This window comes from Budorcas taxicolor, chromosome 7, assembly GCF_023091745.1.
Source record: "Budorcas taxicolor isolate Tak-1 chromosome 7, Takin1.1, whole genome shotgun sequence".
Taxonomy (NCBI): Eukaryota; Metazoa; Chordata; class Mammalia; order Artiodactyla; family Bovidae; genus Budorcas; species Budorcas taxicolor.
The window spans coordinates 55,638,286-55,650,993 of record NC_068916.1 but is presented as its reverse complement, the minus strand read 5'-3'; positions in this window follow the sequence as shown (position 1 = coordinate 55,650,993).

The following is a 12,708-nucleotide window of genomic DNA, read 5'->3' as shown; positions in this document are numbered from 1 at the left end:
CAATCTGCAAATGGGGTTATCTTAATTTTTTTAAATAATTCATTATAGTGTATAGAAACACAACAGATTTCTGTACATTGATTTTGTATCCTGCAACTTTGCTGAGTTTGCTTATCAGTTCTCTTGCTCTCTTCACTTTTTAAATTTACTTTTTCTCTTTGCTACTGTTTGGGGAAAGTCCACTGCCATGTGCTGCATGCTGCTGATCCATCCTTCGGCTTCATCTAGTCTGCTGTTGAACCCCGTCTAGAGTATTTTTCAGTTCAATTATTATATTCTTCAGTTGTGATTTGATATTTTCTTTTATTTTCTCTGTTTGTTGAAGTTCTCACTGTATTCATTCATTCTTCTCCTGAGTTCACTGAGCATTTTTATGACCATGACTTTGAACTCTTTATCTTTAATATTATAACAGATATTACTTATATCTGTTTCCTTAAGCTCTTTTCCTGAGGTAGTTGTCTTGTTCTTTTGTGTGGAACATATCCCTCTCTTTCTTCATTTTGCTCACCTCTCTGTGTTTGTTTTTATACAATAGGTGGGATAGCTAGCTTTCCTACTCTTTCAGGAATAACCTTGTGTAGCGGGTAAACTTTATGGTTCCACCTTGCCCTAGCTCTTCATCATTTCTCCAACCTCTGTCATTGTAAAGTAGCCTCATTTATTCTTCATAGGTCCCTGTTGTTAAGGGTGTGCCAAGCTCTGTCAATGCTACAGTGGAAGGGGTCTCAGTCAGCATCTATTGTCAGGGTGAATAGAAGCCTGCTTCTCAGGCAGCAGCTTTTAAAAGATGTAGACACATATGGTCCTGGTGACTACAACTGTAAACTCTGCTGACTACTAGACCAGGAGACCTGGAAGTATTCCCTAGGTTTCAACTGCTGTTCAGTTGGGTGTATAAGGTCCTGTGTAGAAGGTATCAGAGAACCGTAAGAAGGCCAAGGGATTCTGTGAGGATGGCATCTCTCTACCTGTATTCTATGAGAGCGCCTCTGTAACCTCTAGAAATGCTGCAATCCTGAAGACTGTCCCTCAGGCTGAAGCTCCAGGACAAGTAAGTGGGCCCTTTTTACAGGCAGACTCAGGGTGTGTTTCAGTCTGCTGTCTGTGCAGTATCCTGTGTGTGCCAGCAGGCCCAGGACTGTCACTCCAATTGTACAGTCCTGTGGGACCTAGGAATGCATGCTCCTGACTAGGGCCAGGTGATCAGGGTTGTCCCCTGTGTGGACTGCACCTACCTGCTAGCATTAGTGATGCTTCAAGACAGTGCTGAGGGTAAGGCGCATGCCCATAGATCTGAAATGCAGGTAGGGAACAGTGGCAGTGGAACATGTCTGTGGCATTAGCAAGGTTGGGAAAGAGTGGCGGTGTGGGGCGGCATGCCCACCACTTTAGTGTGGAGGACGAGCACTGGGGGCCAGACACACCCGTGGCTTTAAGAAAGCCATTAAGAGCACGGGGGCAGGGTGCATCTGTGGCTTGAGTGATGTATGAGATCACTAGTGGTGGCTTTAGAGCAAGGCTTTAGTGAGGCTGTGTTCACATGCACCCACCAGCATTTTCAAGGTAAAGGGAGAAGGTAAGAAAGGTGTTCACCAGCACCTCAGTTCTGGAAGAACTCATCCCTGCCCCTCTGGCAAATGCTTTAAGACTATCAAATGAATGTCCTTCATGTATAGTCCAGGCACTTCCCTAATTGCTGCCTTTGTGCTAAATCTCAGGATGAGTGAGATAACCTATAAACCCCTTTAAAGAAATATCTCAGATGCCACAAAGCTCTCTGGGTTCCCTAGATATAAGCCTCATTGGTTTCCAAAGCCAGGCATTTTGGGGGCCCAGTCTCTCCAGTGCCGGTCACAAGGTTTGGGGTGCACAATGTGGGGCTCACCTCCATTACTACTCAGTGAGTACCTGAAGACCTGTGAGATCTCCATCATGGGCTGTCATGCTAGGGGTGGGGTTTTGATGAGGCTGCATCTCTTTCCCTCCTCCCCATCTTGGCATGGGAATTTAATCTTCTGTTGTGGAACTGTTACTAAGCTAGCTATCAGTTATTTTTGAGAGGTAACAGTTTCTATATGAAGCAGTAGATTTGGCGTGTCCATTGGAGTTGGTTAGTTCAGGATCTTCCTACACTGCCATCTTGGACAGCCTCCAATTCTTAAGTTCTTAATTATTACATTTGAGCATTCAGTCCAGTGTTCTCAAAGTTTAGTGCATACCAGAAACATTTAAAGGGCTGTGAAAACACAAATTACTCATGATGATTTATGGCAGAGGCCAATACAATATTGTAAAGCAATTATCATCCAATAAAAAAGGAAACAAACAAACAGAAATTTCTGGGCCCCACCTGAGTTTCTGATTCAGTAATGTGGGGTATGTTGTGATAATATCAAACAAGTTCCCAGGTGGTGCTAAGCTTGTCTGAGTTGCATGTTTTGAGAAATACTCATCTAGTTCCACTGCTTCACTTTAGAGCTGTAGAGCCAAAACTCAGAGAAGTAAAGGACTTGACCAAGTTCACAGCATGGATTAACAGCCAAGAGAAAATGAGAACACAGGTCTTTTGGTTCCCAAACAAATGGTCTCTTAACTATGAAGAGGCATCTAACCTGTCTCTCTTTCATATTTTCAATAAAGAGACATAATATTTGGCTAAAGTTATAAATAATAACTCCTCTGACATGTTCTGGTTCACTAAGCTGACAGATATTCATGAATTGTGCTCAGTCGCTCAGTCATGTCCAACTCTTTGCAGCCCCAGGGACTGTAGCCCACTAGGCTCCTCTGCCCATGGAGTCTTCCAGGCAAGAATATTAGAATAGGTTGCCATTTCCTTCTCCAGGTGGTTCTTCCTGATCCAGGGATCAAACTGAGTTTCTTGTGTCTCCTGCATTGGCAGCTGGATTCTTTACCATGAGTGTCATCTGGGAAGATCCATTCATGAATTAGAGTTGTTAATTAACTTTCTTGATTCTTAAGTTCCTGTAAATTTGGGGTAACTAATTCCTGCTTTGCAGCTCTGTCATGAGGATTGGATATAATTAGAAATTCCCCCCACTGGAATATAAGCTTCATGAAGTTGAGTATTTTGCTTATCTTCATTTCTTGCTACATTCCTACATCCAGAAACACTGCCTCACATAAATTAGTTATAAATATTTCTTGAATAAATAAAAATGAATACATGGTACATTGTAGGAACTCAATAAATGGTGGCTTTATTGCTATCTTAATGTCATCACTACCACCACTACCACTACTATCACCAATTTACATTTCCCTGATTCATTTTCTATTCTATTTTCTCCATTTCAGGTTTGGGTTTTTTTAACACCCTCTTTACCTGCCAAGCTCCATCATATTTTCTGGTAATGATGTTTCTATTTTATGGCTTCGGAAAAACAGGCCAGATGTTAATTTTTTGTTGTTGTTACTTTTTCAACAAATTCACACCATTGCCACTGAGATTTTTTTTTTTTTTTTTTTCCAATGGGGAGCTTTAAATTACTGCAAACATTCTGCCTTGGCTGCTTTTTAAATCTTTTCCAGCTGTCAACTTCAAAGGGAGGATGGCCATTGGTTGTTTGGGACATGTTTTAACTCCTTAGATAACACTGAAATATCTTCGGCTGCAGGGTTGGTAGGATATCCCTCCTTGCCCTGTATGGGACTCTCTTTTGCCTCAGTTAACAGCCAAGCAAACAGGAAAGAGACTTCATTGAAATTATTCTGTAGTACATTCTTCCTGCCTGAGATATCTGGTATTACGTACCCAAACTCATTGTGAAAGGAAGCATTCATGTGCACCAATATAAGATATTGCCCAGAGCCCTGAACAGCTTTTGGAGGAAAACAGTGAAAGAGAATGGAAAAATGCCTTGCTAGCTATTGACCCTGGTTGCATTATACATTCATTAGCAGAGCATATTAAAAATCTTGAAGCACAGACATCTTTCAAAACTGCTCAGTCAGACCCTGTGAGGACTGGGTTACAGGCATCTGCAGTTTAGAAAACCTCATTTGTTACCAACTTTCCTTCAAAGACCAGTGCAGAGTACCTCAGTAGTGTTTCATGGATCCTTAACACAATGAAAAAAGTAAAGTCAAAGTATCAGGATTTTTATAATCCAAATTTTTCATAATCTTTAATAAAGACTCTCCTTTATTCTGAGAGTAGCCATTCTCCCTTACACTGCTAAAGAAAATCATTAAAAACCACTAAATAAATAAAATGACACCACGACTCAGCTTACACAAGTTACGTATCCTGAGAGGAAGCAAGATTGTAATCCAAATCTTTAATTTAGAATATCTGCCCTTATGGTTTCAACCTGGGGCTCACATTTGAAATTAATGCTGTTTCCTGTCTTTCACAAAGGCATGTGACAATCTAAGTTGCATTGCCTGTGTTTCCTGGTCAACCATCAAGAGGCTGTCTCTTGCAATCTCTTTCAGCTAGTCTTGAGGAAGGATGTCTATTGCTCTGGGGATCCACCGAAGGTTTCCAACATGAATTTTGCATATGACACTAAGCCCATACCTCAAATCAGATTGCCCTAGGCATACACTCTTAATATTCTGAAACTCCATATGCTAACATCTGAAATGCATTAAAAGATATATAAACAACAACTTGGGGCTTCCGAGGTGTTACTAGTGGGAAAGAACCTGTGTGCAATGCAAGGAGACTTAAGAGATATGGGTTCATCCCTGGTTCAGGAAGATCCCGTGGAGGAGGGCGTGAAAACCCACTCCAGTATTCTTGCTTGGAGAATCCCATGGACAGAAGAGCCTGGCACGCTGCAGTCCATAGGGTTTCAAAGAGTCAGACACAACTGAAGCGGTGTAGCATGCACACATGCACACACATAGGAACAACTTAATTTTATTTACATGGATCATGTTCTTCCTGACTGTTTTGGTTTCAACATATTCTTTTTTAAAATAACAGTAATAATAATTATAATGTTATATACTATAAATATAATTATTATAATTATACTATCTATAGCTCTAAAATGATATATTTATGTGATAGATTTTTAACAATGTTGGTAATGCTCTTTGGGAGAGAATCATTCATTTATATATCTTCAGTTGCACTGGTTTGTATAATCCAAAAGTCTGGGGTTATCTTACTCTGTAATCAAAAGTATTCAGAACATGGTGACTTTCAACCATTATTGTTTTGCCAGCAATCCATGATGACTATTTACTATTCATTTTGGAAAAAGATAGCCATCCCTCACACACCCAGGTTCCTTTTCATACAATTCTGAGGATTCAAACCAATTCCGCTTATAACTGAGTTTGGGTATCAAACAACAAACAAATATGTGTTCTGTGAGAAGGGCAGTCTTGTTACAGCCTTGAATAGCTTCTTAAAATGAACTCTTTCCCCTGTAACTTCCTAAAGTACCTGACCAGTCCCCTTGACTGACATTTATCACTTACTTTCTAGAGTGATACCTATTTATATACCAGCAGATCCTTGGCAACCTTATGAATTACCAGTTCCAGTTTCAGATCTTCCTATGCGACCCTGAGGAGACCATAATTTGTATAATGTGTCATATTGTAGTGGTATGAATTTAATCATAGTCACTTTGAGCTGGTGTAAAAAACTGAATGACTCAGGCAGTGCAATACTCTGGATAATTGCCCAGCATCTCCCCTCAATATAGCTATTGTTTGCCATTTGTATAAGATCAAAACTTTTATTTTTGTTGAAACAACTAAGAATATTTTAGTGTGAATTAAAATAGTAGTTAATTGGTAATATAAGGCTGTTTGTAGAAAATGTCTGATAGAAGTATAATTCAGAAGTAATAACAACAGAGGGCTTCCCTGGTAGCTCAATGGTAAAGAACCTACCTGCCAATGCCAAAGATGCAGGTTCAATCCCCAAGTCAGGAAGATCCCCTGGAGAAGGAAATGGCAACCCACTCCAGTATTCTTGCCTGGAAATTTGATGGACAGAGGGGCATGATGGGCTACAGTCCATGGGGTTGCAAAAGAGCTGGACGTGATTTAGAGACTGAACAAGAACAGATAACAACAGGTAACACTGGCACTTACTACACGCATGGTGCCATAAAAATAGCTTTATATTCATGATCTTATCAGACCCTCAAAACCCTACAATTTAATTACATTATTAAATCCATTCTGCAGAGAAGAAAATGCTGCTTAGAGGCTTTGGTTTAAAGTTACATAGGCAGAGTCTAGACAAGTAAAATGCTGTGTTTGACTCCCAAACATGTACTTTTTTCCCACCTTTAAAAAAAACAGATATAATTGACATACAACATTTAGTTTAAGATATACAAAATAATGATTTGACATGTGTATGTACTCCAAAATGATCACTACAATAAATCTAGTTAACACCCATCACTGTATGTGAACAATTTTTTCTTGTGATGAAAATTTTAAAATCTACTCTTTTAGCAACTTTCAATTATACCACACAGTATTATTAACTTTAGTTGCCATGTTGTACTTTACTTGTTCTATATATGGTAGTTTGTACTTTTCAACATCCTTAACTCATTTTTTCAACACCCACCACTACCCCCCACCCCACCTTTGGCAACTACCAATCTGTTCTCTGTATTCATCAGCCCCTTTGATTATTTGTTTTTATTTTGTTGTAATTGACATATATTAGTTTCAAGTGTAAAGCTAATCATTAGATATTTATATATATTGCAAAATGAACACCACAGTAAGTCTAGTTAACCCTGTTATCGTACATAGTTACAAAATTATTCTTTCTTGCAATGAGAACTTTTAAACATGTCTTTTTAGTTCCTACTGGTTTTTTCTACTACCTCTTCCTCAGTACCCCACATGGCTTTCCACATTCCTTCTGTGCTATAAGTTCTATCAGGTCAGGTGTTTATCTCTACTCAGCTATTCCCAGGATGACCTAAACTAGAACTTTTGCTATACCAGGATTTGTTGGATACAGATTGCTAGGTGTATAGCAGAATGAATGACGGCACTTGCTAATTACATTCACTTACCTTCTCTTTACTTCATCAGGAAAAAACAAATGGGAATGAATACCCTTCCATGTGCATTTACTCCATATTCTCCTTTTTGCACCAGAAATTCTGAATATTGAATGAAGAGAAATTGTTCTTTATTTAAGGGGTTCCCAGGTCAAAGAAAGCAAAAAAAGAAAATTCTTTTCTAAAGATACTAAACACTCCAGTCCAGTTCAGTCGCTCAGTCGTGTCCAACTCTTTGCGACCCAATGGATGGCAGCACACCAGGCCTCCCTGTCCATCACCAACTCCCAGAGTTTACTCAAACTCATGTCCATTGAGTCGATGATGCCATCCAACCACCTCATCCTCTGTCATCCCCTTCTCCTTCTGCCTTCAATCTTTCCCAAAATCAGAGTCTTTTCCAATGAGTCAGCTCTTCGCATCAGGTGGCCAAAGTATTGGAGATTCAGCTTCAACATCAGTCCTTCCAATGAATATTTAGGACTGATTTCCTTTCAAATGGACTGGCTGGATATCCTTGCAGTCCAAGGGACTCCCAAGAGTCTTCAACACCACAGTTAAAAAGCATCAATTCTTCAGCACGCAGCTTTCTTTATACTCCAACTCTCACATCCATATATGACTACTGGAAAAACCATAGCCTTAACTAGATGGATCTTTTTTAGCAAAGTAATGTCTCTTCTTTTTAATATGCTGTCAAGGTTGGTCATAACTTTCCTTCCAAGGAGTAAGCATCTTTTAATTTCATGGCTGCAGTCACTATCTGCAGTGATTTTGGAGCCCAAGTCAACCTCTATAGTTCATCCAGTGGTGTCCCAATGCCATTTACAGATTTTTAAGGAAGAGCTGATTTGAAACCAGGAAGTACCTGAGAGGTTCTGCCTAATTAACTTTGAAAGAAAGGGAATATCACATCTTATCATTTTATAATAAAGTGAAAGACCCTAAAATAATTCATAGTTAATATCGCCATCTCTGTATTGGGATTGTCCAGAGAAACAGATCCAATAGAATACTCACAAATATACGTGAGAGGAGATTTATCATAGGGATTGGCTTACCTGATCATGAAGACTGAGAAGTTCAATGATCTTCTGTCTGCAAACTAAGGAACCAGGTGAGCCTGGGGTATAATTCAGCCTGGGTATGAATCCTAAAATCCAGTGCAACTGGTGGTGTAGATCCACGTTCAGAGGTCAGAGAACCAGGAGTACAGGTACCTAAAGGCAGGAGAAGATGAATGTCTCAGTTCAAGCAGAAAAAGCAAATTCCCACGTCCTCTGACTCTTTGCTGCATTAGGCCCTCAAATGATTGGATGATGCCCACCCACACTGGTGAGGATGACCTTGTTACTCCACTTACTGATTCAAGTGCTAATCTCTTCCAGAGACATCCTCATAGACATACACAGAAATAATGTTTTCCCAGCTATTTGGACATACTTTTGCTCAATCAATTAACACCTAAAATTAACCATCACAATCCTCATATATTTCCATGAAAATAATTAGATAATTATTTATTTTATTATAATAAATGGAAAGAAGGAGAAAGAGGGTTTTGAGAGTACAGAGTCGGCAATGCCAAAGAATGCTCAAACTACCGCACAATTGCACTCATCTCACATGCTAGTAAAGTAATGCTCAAAATTCTCCAAACCAGGCTTCAGCAATACATGAACCGTGAACTTCCTGATGTTCCAGCTGGTTTTAGAAAAGGCAGAGGAACCAGAGATCAAATTGCCAACATCCGCTGGATCATGGAAAAAGCAAGAGAGTTCCAGAAAAACATCTATTTCTGCTTTATTGACTATGCCAAAGACTTTGACTGTGTGGATCACAATAAACTGTGGAAAATTATGAGAGAGATGGGAATACCAGACCACCTGACCTGCCTCTTGAGAAATCTGTATGCAGGCCAGGAAGCAACAGTTAGAACTGGACATGGAACATCAGACTGGTTCCAAATAGGGAAAGGAGTATGTCAAGGCTGTATATTGTCACCCTGCTTATTTAACTTATATGCAGAGTACATCATGAGAAACGCTGGACTGGAAGAAACACAAGCTGGAATCAAGATTGCCGGGAGATATATCAATAACCTCAGATATGCAGATGACACCACCCTTATGGCACAAAGTGAAGAGAACTCAAAAGCCTCTTGATGAAAGTGAAAGAGGAGAGTGAAAAAGTTGGCCTAAAGCTCAACATTCAAAAAACGAAGATCATGGCATCCGGTCCCATCACTTCATGGGAAATAGATGGGGAAACAGTGGAAACAGTGTCAGACTTTATTTTTTTAGCTCCAAAATCACTGCAGATGGTGATTGCAGCCATGAAATTAAAAGACGCTTACTCCTTGGAAGAAAAGTTATGACCAACCTAGATACCATATTCAAAAGCAGAGACATTACTTTGCCGACTAAGGTCTGTCTAGTCAAGGCTATGGTTTTTCCCATAGTCATGTATGGATGTGAGAGTTGGACTGTGAAGAAGGCTGACCACCGTAGCATTGATGCTTTTGAACTGTGGTGTTGGAGAAGACTCTTGAGAGTCCCTTGGACTGCAAGGAGATCCAACCAGTCCATTCTGAAGGAGATCAGCCCTGGGATTTCTTTGCAAAAGAAAGCTGAAACTCCAGTACTTTGGCCACCTCATGTGAAGAGCTGACTCATTGGAAAAGACTCTGATACTGGGAGGGATTGGGGGCAGGAGGAGAAGGGGAAGACAGAGGATGAGATGGCTGGATGGCATCACTGACTCGATAGACGTGAATCTAAATGATCTCTGGGAGTTGGTGATGGACAGGGAGGCCTGGCGTGCTGCGATTCATGGGGTCGCAAAGAGTCTGACACGACTGAGCAACTGAACTGAACTGAGTAGGCAGGTACACCCTTTTGAGGGGAGCACCTGGACAAACCTCCCTTTGGAAATGATACAGGATCTGGAACTGAAAGACAAGGCAGACATCTAAATTAGAACACGCACTTAACACACATGAGAGGTGAGTTGTTGCAACAGGGATAAGTGCCTAAGGGAGATGGACCAGCATGTTTTAAGCAGAAAGAATCAGGAAGCAGTTAAAGAAGTGAAAAAAAATGTGGATGAATTTTGATGATTGAAATACTGAAGAAATCTGAATAAGAGCTACAGTATGGTTTAGTAGTATTATAGCAATATCAGTTTTCTGATTTTCATAAAACCAGAAATTATGACTACTATAATAATTTTATGATTATGATAATTAATGATTTTTTATTATTAAGAAATATGCTATATAAAGTACTCCAGGGAAGGGTTTGTGGGAGCTTTCTATATTATTTTTCAACTTTTTATGATTATAAATTATTTCAAAATAAATTTTATTTTTATAAAGAACATTTGGACAATGACCTTGGATGTCATCTTGAAATTGGGACTTCAAGTTCATGGGTATCAATAAAACTACAGATATGTCATGGCATTCTTGAGCTTATCCACTGTGTTCTTTTGGCATGTGGAGTGCTATATTGCCTTAATTTATTAGTGGTGCTTCGCATCTGACATATCTCCCCCAGGCACTGGTGATAGTCATCTTAAAAGCAAAATGTAACCAGGATTCCGAGCAGATGAGAATTAGCTGTCTACTTTTCTATGTATCCATGAATGTCAGCACTCTGCTATGGAATATGTGATAGGTAGGCATCTGTGACTCCATGTACAGGCCATTAGCTGAGAATTGAGGTTCGGGGAAAGTCTAATTGAATCATACTGCATGACAATATAAGCAGAATGTGCCCATCGAAGGTCAAAAGAAGCAATACATACAATACTGTGTAACAGCTACAATGACAGTTATGCTTATTGCTACCTAAGACTCCATCAGTCTAGCGCTGGTTATGGCAAATAAGACATGGATCCAAGGAAAACCAGACAGTAAGCCATACAAATTAGTGGAGTTGAGCCTGGATTGACTTACTGTCAACAGCACAATTGTCACTCCTCTGAAACAAATGTAGCATGGAGCACTCACAAAAATTCTGTCATTCTGCTCACGATTCTGCCCCTGTTCATCCCTGCTCACGGGAATAAATAGACTTCCCTCTGAAAGATGTTTAGGTCACCCTTGATTGGCCCTTGCCTTGTTTTCTCACCTCATTTCTTTTTCTTACATTTTAAAATTAACCAAATTCTTTTACTGATCTTCAAAGACTTTGGGTTCCTTTATGCCTCTAAGCAACCAACCGTGTTTTCTCAATCTTCATGTGTTAACTCAAAACTTACTGTGTCTGTGATGCTTCTTTTAGCTTGTCCAAACTTAGGTACATCTTCCTTATATTTTCAGTCACCCTGTAAGTAGCTATATTTTAAAAAGTGTCATTTTGTATTTTAATGTGTTTTTTCACATATCTATCTTTCCACTAAGTTTTAGACTATTTAAGGGAAAAGTGATTCCTCCCTGGTGTCCTTAGGGACTATAAGACTGCCTGACATACTGTAGGTATTGATTAAATTTTTGATGAATGAATATAAACAACATTTTTTTGAGCACTACTTGCCTAATTAACAGGAAAAATGTTATAATGGTTTCCAATAAGAATCATCAATATTAGTACAAAGGAGTTTATGTCCATGGCGTTGAAGCATCAATAAGAGATCAGATTGTGGTTTAGTAAAATGAACTTGCTTATCATCATACCCCATGCATGCTGGATAGGGAAACCACATGGTTTTAAAAAATCTACTTAAAAATGCAGAAAACACTATCAGAATTCTTAAGATACCTATACAACACAAAGTTATTTTTGAACAAAACAGATCATTTCTACTTATCCCACCTTGGTACTATGGACTTTTGTTCCCCATTTTAATAGATTATTCTTGATGATAATACTTTTTTATCACATCATGAAACCTTTTGATGAACGGACAAGGATTTCAGGTGAAAAATGACAATGCTTAAAATTCTTTTATGGAAACTCTTGAGTAAATTTATTTTCTTTTCCAGTGAATAAGTGTAATATGTTCCAATTTTAGAAAAGGACTAAGAAGGGACAAATAAGTAAAGGTGACGTAAGAAGAAGCTATAAGCTTGAATGATCTCAGGTCTGCAAAAATATTCCAAGTATGACAAGATATTCATTTATTTCAAATATTTCCAGTTTTGGGAAATAGGTATTCCAAACATTCCAAAGTATTCCAAAATATTCCATGGAAATCAAAAACAGGGGAGGAAGATTAAAGAAGGGAAAGATCTATAAGCTGAACCTTGATGTTACTGAAGGATTAAATTGAGTTTACTGACAAGCATTTTTAATATAAAATGGGACTCAAATACTTTTTGAAATTTATAGTCTGATGTAATTATATAGACATTTGTGCCAATTACATGGCATATGCTATATTAACCACTGGGATACCATAGTCAATAAAACATAGACCTTGCCTCTGAGAGGCTTAGTCTTGAGGGAAGCAGAACAGTCAAAGCCCACATTATGGAATTCCATGGACTTGAATTTGGATGCCATAATGTCAAATTATTAGTTGTGTCACTTGGGCTAGTTGAGACACCTCCGTAGTTCATTTATCTGTAGAAGGGAAATAATAATAAACCACAATGTTGTTTTGAAGATTATACAAGAAAATTCCTGGAATGTGCTTGGAATTGCCTGGCTGAAAGTAAACATACACATAGACATTTAGCTGA